Raw genomic sequence first — 8,894 nt, forward strand, 5'->3', positions numbered from 1 at the left:
ATTGACCCCCCAGGTGAACTTACTAGCATATGGCGCCTCATGGTATGCATGGGTAAATTATGTTTTGCTACATAATGACTAGTGACAAAAGAATGCGATGCTCCAGAGTCAAATAAAACTGATGCGGGGGCAGAGTTGACAAAGAACATACCGAGCACTACATCTGGAGCCTCTTTAGCAGTCTCGGCTTCCATGTGGTTCACCTTGCCACGGACAAAGCTTTGCTGCCCCTGATTGCCTTGTGGGGTCTGGTTCCCGTTCCTCGGTTGCTGCATCTGATTCTGCCGAGGAGCACTGCTGTTCTGCACGGGGGTAGCTGGTCCACCTCTCTTAGGACAAGAGCTGGCATAATGACCAACCTCGCCACACTTGAAGCAAGTAGGACTCACTGGAGCATTGGGCCTTGCTGGAGTGCCAGTAGGGGTCATCTGGCGGTTTTGCGTAAAGCCGGGGCGCGGAGTCTGCATCCCTGGACGCTGGAACTGAGGGCTGGGGCGCTGGAATGACTGCTGCCCAAAATTCCCACTCGGGCCCCCTGCGCGGAACGGCGTCCCTTGCTGTGGAGCAAAGCGAGGGCGGGTGTTGCTTCCTGAAGACGACTGGGAATTGAATTTCCTCTTCATCTCCCCGAGCTCGTTCCTCTTGTGTTCCAGGCCAATCGCCTTGTCTAGCATCTTCTGGAAACTGGGGAAGGTGTGCGACATAAGCTGATATTGGAGTGGTCCAATCAACCCATCCAAGAACAGCTCCTGCTTCTGCTCATCATCAGCAACATCTTCGGGGGCATATCGGGACAACTGGATAAACTTGTCCCTGTACTCTGCCACTGTCATGTTCCCCTGCTTGAGAGCAAGAAACTCCTTCTTCTTAAGCTTCATCAACCCAGAAGGAATATGATGACTTCTGAAGCTAGTCCTGAATTCATCCCAGGTGATACCATTAGCATTGGCATGCGTGGCGGTGTAAGCATCCCACCAATCAGCAGCTGGCCCTTCCAGGCGTCCTGAAGCATACAGGACCTTCTCCCTGTCAGTACACTGGGCGATATTCAGCATCTTCTCCACTGTTTTCAGCCAATCCTCAGCATCTAATGGATCCGGAGATCGTGAAAACGTCGGGGGCTTGTGGCTCATGAACTCCCTGTGCCTGTCCCTTGGCGGCGGCTGCTGCTGCTGGTTGTTGTTGTTATTGTTCAGCTGAGCTTGTAAAGCTGCCACGGTGTTGGTCAGTCCGGCGAGAAGCTGAGTCTGAGCTGCTAGAAACTGCTCCATCCCTGCAGGTGCTTGCTGGTTCTGCTGCGGAGGGGTGTTGGGGTTGCTGCTGTTGTCACTGAGGCAAGGCACCGCGGTACGGTCAACCCCTGATCCGGACCTGGTGTTTACCATCTGAGCGTTAGAGACAATAGATTTAGATAGATGTGTGAAAGAATAATTAAGAAAGATAAAGCGACAAGATGTAAAAGTAAGACAGATTCTGTTAGCTCCATTTAACTAGGTGTGGTCGTCGGAAGAAGTGTCCATAAATACTGGAAAATTACCAGGTCGTAACTTATTAAATTGGTGAACCAACCCAACTGGAATCATCTTAATCGGACTTCTGGATCTCAAGTTATAAAATTAACAAGCTGTCAGTGTTGGTCGACAGTTTCAGATTCTGAGTGCTTTACTAATTCGCATACATCTCCCAGAAAGATACTCCAAAAATTCTGAAAAATTTACAGCAAATTCTCCACAAAGTTCTGAAACTAACCCCACTGGTTTCATATCATTTGGACTTCTGTAGCTCGAGATATAAATAAAACAGTACTGGCGTGTCAGTTAATGTCGAGAACAGAATTGATTGTCGCTTAGCTTGCATGATAGATAGATTTAGACAGATGGTAGATCATGATTAAGGAAGATTAAATACTGATTTAGATCAGAAATAAAACCCAACTAAGCACTTTATTTATTAAGACCAGTATCGTGTGGCAATTGCCCCACATACCGCACTCATTACAAAATCCAACTCAAACATGTAGCACAAAACCAAACAGCTAAGCATACTTTATCTAACACACTCGAACGACGTTCTAACGATTGCAAGAATTTAAACTAAAACACTCCTAATTTCCTAGAGGTCTTCTGCAGCGGCGCCGGGCGAGTCGTAGCGGGGACGCTTAGGCGACGGCGACGAAGCGGGATGAACAGCAAACTCCTGCGGCGGCGGTGCTCCCGTCGCGGCAGCCATATTTGCATCCCTCTCCCACCGGAGTTCCTGAACCTCCTGCTGAAGCTCCTGGATGTGGTTGTTTGCTTCATTTAGTGCGGTGAGAGCTGCCGACGTGTACTTGCGGAGGAAGTCTGTTGCCATGTCAACCCCCTCATTAGTAGCGATGAAGGTTCTTGTTTCCCCACTAGCTCGGTAAGGAAGGAACCGATGATAAGTGTGCTCCAGTCGCGGCCGTTCATTGTGGGAGACGACCTCAAGTGCCCTTCTGGCAGCCTCGGCAATGCCGGACTCCATGGTCCTCCTGATGGTCACATCATGGTGAATAGCCTTCACCTCACATCCTCCTTCGTGCTCCTCACGAAGGACAACCTTCACCTCCCAAAAAGTGGGATAGCGAGGGTGGGCGAACCGAGAGCACTTGTAGAGTGGCCTCATGCTGTACCCCAAGCGGTGACAAGTCCACCTGAGGATGTCGGCCATTTGCACTCCTTGGCCATAATCTTTCTTCACCCATTTGGTCCATGTCTCGGGCTCGGCATCTGCTTCGGGCTCCTCATCCGTCAAGTCGACGACCGGTACGGGCGTCGGGGCTGGTGCAGGAGCGGGCGCCGGTGCTGGCGTAGGAGCGGGCGCCGGTGCTGGCGACGGTGCTGGTGGCGGCGTGGTCTCCTGCTCCACGGCCACGGCGTCCTCGTCCGAGTCATCCCCCGGTTGCTGGAAGATCTCTTCCTCTTCTTCCTCGTCCCAAGGATCCACGGGGGCGTGCGATGGCGCGATGCCATGATGCGGCGGACGGGTGCTCTTACGTGCGGTCAACCGGGTGCGAGCCATCTAACAGAAAGAAAGAATAAAATTTTGAACGAAGCTAGATAATAGAAATAAGGATGAGACAAATCAAGTTTAAGAATAGTTAAGTAGATTTAAATTAAGAAAGGTAGGAATGGCTACCAGATTATTATAATCCTTAAATACGACCATTTTCTAACTAGGCTAACGTCCTACAGTCAACACGGCTCTGGTACCACTTTTGTCACACCCGATTTTAAGGACAAAATCGAGTGCATTAAATACATGTGCGCCAGGATCAAGTTACACACATGTACGACAATAGTGAATATCAAAGACAGTGTTCAATCGAATAAAGAGAGTATTAACCATTATTACATGACCGAAAGTCTCACATAAACCACAAAGTCTAATTATTACGCAGCGGAACTCCAAAGATGACGTCGACTCCACAGGCAGCTGACTGAAGAAACGTACGCCTAGAACTCCTCAAAGTCGGGGTAGTACTCCTCTTCCCAACCAGCTTGGTCTGAACAGCGGTTTTGCAAGGGTGAGTACACTTATGGTTGGTACTCAACAAGTCGTGGGGAATAGTGTAGTGTAAGGCTAACTCAAGGTATGGCTAAGGCATAAATAGCATTCGCTTTTAATTAAGTTGGTCAAATTTTATTAGTAATAACTACGTATAAGTTCATACCACCCGAAATTAAACATGAACATGAATAAAGCAACAAATGCATGAAATGATAACAAGTTTAATCCATCTTTCGATAATATTATCATGTGAGGGTCCAGGCCGCTCTTAACCGTGAGCACGGCTGATCGATCAGTTTAACACTCTGCAGAGGTGGCACATCTTTACCCACAAGTCGCGTAAAAGTTCAAAAGAACTTTGGACCCAACCATGCGGTGTTTGCAAGGCACCATACCACACTTCCGAGGTGTGATTGCATAGGGACGCTACGAGGCCTTTACAAAGATTCCTTAGTCAGTGGTAACCCGCTAAGGTTTCGGTGTCTGGCGTGCACCACCCATCCCAGGTAAATGCAACGACTCAGTCCCCCCTCTTGCCTCATCCCGAGTAAGGTTACCCCAGCCTAAGGTTTCTAATTAATCAGCCAAGACCAGAGCCATTTAGTCTTGTGGTAGCACTGTTTTCCTGGGTGGTTCTCCATGTTCCGATTAACAAATAATGATCTTGTCTTAATGAAAGGTATAACATAAGTAAAGCAAGATTAAGCATTGTGTAAAGTTAAACCACCATGTACCAAGTAAGCACTAAGCATGAGCTACCCAACATAAAGTAAACCGGTTGGTCAAGGCAAAGGTGAATCAATCTCGGCGAACCTTAATTGGGACCCATCAATTTAATCCTAACATGTGCATAGCATAAATGTTAAGTACGAGAAAGTAAAGGTGTATAGGACAACAAGGTAGTGATCAAGGACACGACTTGCCTTCTTGGCCTTGCTCCTGCTGTTCGTACTCCTCGAAAGCTTGATCGGCAACTCCCTCGAACTGCGGGGCGTCTACACGCGTCACACGAGCACATACAAGCAAACATGGGCAAAAGTAAGAAAACAGTACACCAAACATAGTTAAACAGGGAAAATAAGCTTGAAAAGATGATCTATGCTTTAAAACGAACACGTGGATATAAAGAACACGAAAAACGGAGTTAAGATGCAAAAGATATGATTAAAACAAGATCCAGGGGCTTTTCTGTGAGAAAAACAAAAGTTTCAGGGCCTATCCGCGAAAACCGAGGGCTTATACGTAATTATGCGTATAAACCGAGGGTCTGACGCGTAAAAACACCAAACCCGGACGGCGGGTTGATTTCTGGAAAGCTTCAAGGGCTAAACCGAAAGATGCAAGGGCAGATCTCGAATTATTTTCAACGCGATCTGGACCGCGGGTTGATTTGCGGAAAAGACGGGGGCTCAAGTGCAAAAGCGGCGCGGCGCGGCTCGGTTGACCGGTACGCGGTCTGATTTGACTGGCCGTGAGCCGTCGGATCTTGATCGGACGGCCACGGTCATCCACGACTCGCGACGGCGGCGGGGAAACAGAGCGGCGGCGGCGGCGAGCGGCGGCGCGCGACGGCGAGCGGCGGCGGGTCGCCGGAGTTGGCCGAAACGGCGCTCCGGGGCACCAATTGAAGCGCGGGTTGCACCAAAAGAGAGCGGAGGGCACGGCGAACCCGTTTTGGGGGTCCTCGTCGTCGGGAGCTCACCGGAGGCGGCGGGCGACGGCGAGGAAGAGGCGGCGGCGCTAGGAGCTCGGGCGGCTAGGGTTTCGGGAGCTGCGGCGCTTGCGTTTGGGCGGAGGAGACCGGGAGGAGGCGGCGGCTTTTATAGGGGCCTAGAGATAGAGCCCCGGGGGTTTAAACCCCTCCGAAGGAGGCGGAGCGGAGGGAGTCCGCGGCGGAGACGGCGCGCGGCGGTTGCGGGAGGAGTTCGGCCGGAGGTGGGAGACGGCGGTGGGTCCCACCTGTCGGCGGCCGCGGGCGAAGGTGGGCTGGCGCGATTGCTGGGCCGGCGCGCGCGCTCCTGGGCCGCTAGGCGCCGGGCGAGCGGGGCGCTGGGCCGCAAGGAGAAGGGCGAGCGGGCGGGCGGAGCAGGCCGGGGCGGCTGCGTGGGCCGGCAGAAAGAAAGAGGAGGAGGGGTGAAGCGGCGGGGAGCTGGGCCGGCAGGAAAAAGGAGGAGGCCGGCGGGCCGCTGCGGCTGGGCCGCGCGGAAGAAAAAGAAAGGGGAGGGAAGGAAGGTTTCGGCCCAGGTGAAGAAGAAGGAAAAAAAAGAGAGAAAGAGAAATAGAAATTGATTTAGAAATTGAATTCAAATTTGGAAATTCAAGATTTAAATCAAACTCAAGCAATCAAAATAAATGCACCAGCATGAATGCACAAATAATTCCTATGATGAATTAATTTACTTAAAGAAAATGAAATTAAATGCCTAGAATTTAAATGACACCTTAATTTGAGCAAATTTTAATGAATTTAAATTATTCAAATTTTTGGGTGTTACAGTGGCTTTGTGGGATATGGCGAGCAACATGCTTGGACTCAGAAGTCGTGCTTGTGGAACCTCCCCTATTTTGATGACCTTCTTCTCCCACACAACATTGATGTTATGCACACTAAAAAGAATATCGCCGAGACAATTTTTGGTACAATCATGGACATTCCTGACAAGACAAAGGATAACATTAAGGCTAGAGTGGATCAAGAAAGGTTATGCAACAGACCAAAGCTAAACATGGTGCCTCCTAGAGCCGGCAAATCGTGGAGAAAGCATAAGGCCGATTTCGTCCTGACGAGGGCCCAAAGGAGGGAGGTATTAGAATGGTTCCAAATGTTAATGTTCCCTAATGGGTATGCAGTGAATCTGAAGAGGGGAGTGAACTTAGGTACTATGCGAATCAACGGGCTCAAAAGTCATGATTACCACATATGGCTTGAGCGCCTACTTCCGGTGATGGTTTGAGGCTATGTCCCTGACCATGTCTGGTAGGTGCTAGCGGAGTTGAGCAATTTCTTCCGCCAACTTTGTGCTAAGGAGTTATCTCAGACCGTGGTTGCAGAAATGGAAAGAATGGTGCCTGTGTTTCTCTGTAAGTTGGAGAAGATCTTTCCTCCTGACTTCTTCAATCCGATGTAGCATATGATTCTGCACCTCCCGTATGAAGCACGAATGGGGGGGCCTGTGTAGGGCCGTTGGTGCTATTCAATTGAGAGATGTCAAAAGGTTCTTCGAACTAAATGTAAAAATAAATGCAAAATTGAAGCATCCATTGCAGAGGCATACATTCTGGAGGAAGTGTCAAACTTCACAACAAAATACTATGCTGACAACCTTCCTAGCGTGCATAATCCACCCCCTCGTTACAGTGACGACGAAGTTGAATCGAGCCTTAGCCTTTTATGAGAACAACCTGGAAGTGCAAGTGGTGCGACACAGAAGAAATTGAAACATGAAGAGTGACGCACTATCATGATGTATGTATTGACCAACCTATCCGAGGTGGAGCTGTACATACTGTAAGTTCTCAACAAACTTGTTTATTCTCAATTAGTCACTATTCTGCGTCCAACTCGCATATTTCTCGTTGGTACAGGGAATTCCATTGTAACTTCTGGCGTAAATTAAGGGAACCTACCCCGCACGAAGCGGAGACTCTTCTCAAAGAGGGTGCAGGAAATGGAATGCCTGATTTCATTTCTTGGTTCAAACATAAGGTATAGTCCAATTTAGCTCGTACTTAGGTTGATATTACAAGTTGCTCGTACATAGAACATAATATAATGAACCACCCTACTTCAACTTGCAGGGCCAAACCGATGCGTCTATGAATGTCGAGTTGAGACAGGTTGCTGATGGCTGTGCCTATAGGGTCAGATCGTTTACCGGTTATGACGTAAATGGATATCGCTTTCACACAACAAGCCATGAGCAGAGTCGGTCCAATCGAAGAACGACAAATACTGGAGTTTCTACGCCAGACTTTGATGGTGTCGAGTACTATGGAAGAATTGAAGAAATATACGAACTAACTTTTCATGGTTGCAAAGTTCTTAATCCAGTCATATTCAAATGCCATTGGTTTGATCCATCAGTCATGAGACGGGCCCCTAATCTTGGGTTAGTCGAAATTCAGCAATCATCCGTCTTACAAGGAGACGATGTCTATATTGTGGCTCAACAGGCCACACAAGTTTATTATTTGTCATACCCGTGCCAAACCGACGGCCGTCTTAAGGGTTGGGATGTTGTGTACAAGGTATCGTCACACGGTAAACTACCTGTACCAAACAATGAAGATTACAACATTGACCCCAACACATATGACGGAGATTTTTTTCAAGAAGATGGGCTCGAAGGGATTTTTGAGATTGACTAAACCGACACTTTCGGAATGGAAGTAGACAATGAAAGGGTTGCTGACGATGACGCTGGAGATGAGGTTCATAATATGAAGGAGTTAGAATTACTTCAGCGGTTACAGTTAGGACAGGACATTGATGATGACACTCCTCCTTCGGAGCACGGGAATGATTTTATTGACACGCGTGACAGTGATGATGAGAATTATGATCCAGCTAATACTGATGTATGGGCCATACTAATTTATTTATTATTTGTCATACCATGTTATTTTTAAGTATGTTTAGTTTATTTTGCACATCTTCCTAATTATGTTTTGTTTATCTGTGTTGATTGGTTTACTCTTCGTAAATGCAAGGTGATTGAACAATGGTGGGCGCTACGAGGAAGATCTCAGCGCTTTACGAAAAATTAAAAGGTGCAGCTTCAGGGTCAGGTACAAGGTCAGACGCATCGAGAGGTCGAGGGAGGCATCGAGGGAGGGGTAGAGGCAGGGGTGACGCATAGGTCAAGGAAATGGAGGGGGCACAGGTCCTGGCTAGAGGCAGGGGTCGAGGCAAAGGGTCGAGGAAAGAGTAAAGGGGTGAGGCCCCCGTCGCCTGTACCTTCGGCCCGGTCGTCGTCGGAGGAGGAGATACCTTCCACGCACGCCTCTAGTGATGAGGCGGAGGTACAGGAGGAGCAGGAGCAGGAGCAGGAGCGGGAGCGGGAGCAGGAGCAGGAGCAGGAGCAGGAGAGGGAGGAAGGGGAAGAGGCAGGGGTTTCGCAGTCCAAGATCTGGTTGCGAGGTCCCTCGTCCCTCCTAAGGCGACTGATCCCTCTTCATTTACGCCCACTGATTCAACCCACTGGGGCAAAGTAATTTCCTTTACATATTCTCAGTACTTTTGATATGTTGAAATTTACAATAGAAACTAATAATTTATATTAATCACTTGTGCAGGAGTTGGATTAAGCTTAGTGGGGGTGGCCACAACCGCAAGGTCAACGGCATCATTGATCTTTTGTGTA

Source organism: Setaria italica, chromosome IV, assembly GCF_000263155.2.
Source record: "Setaria italica strain Yugu1 chromosome IV, Setaria_italica_v2.0, whole genome shotgun sequence".
NCBI classification, from domain to species: Eukaryota; Viridiplantae; Streptophyta; class Magnoliopsida; order Poales; family Poaceae; genus Setaria; species Setaria italica.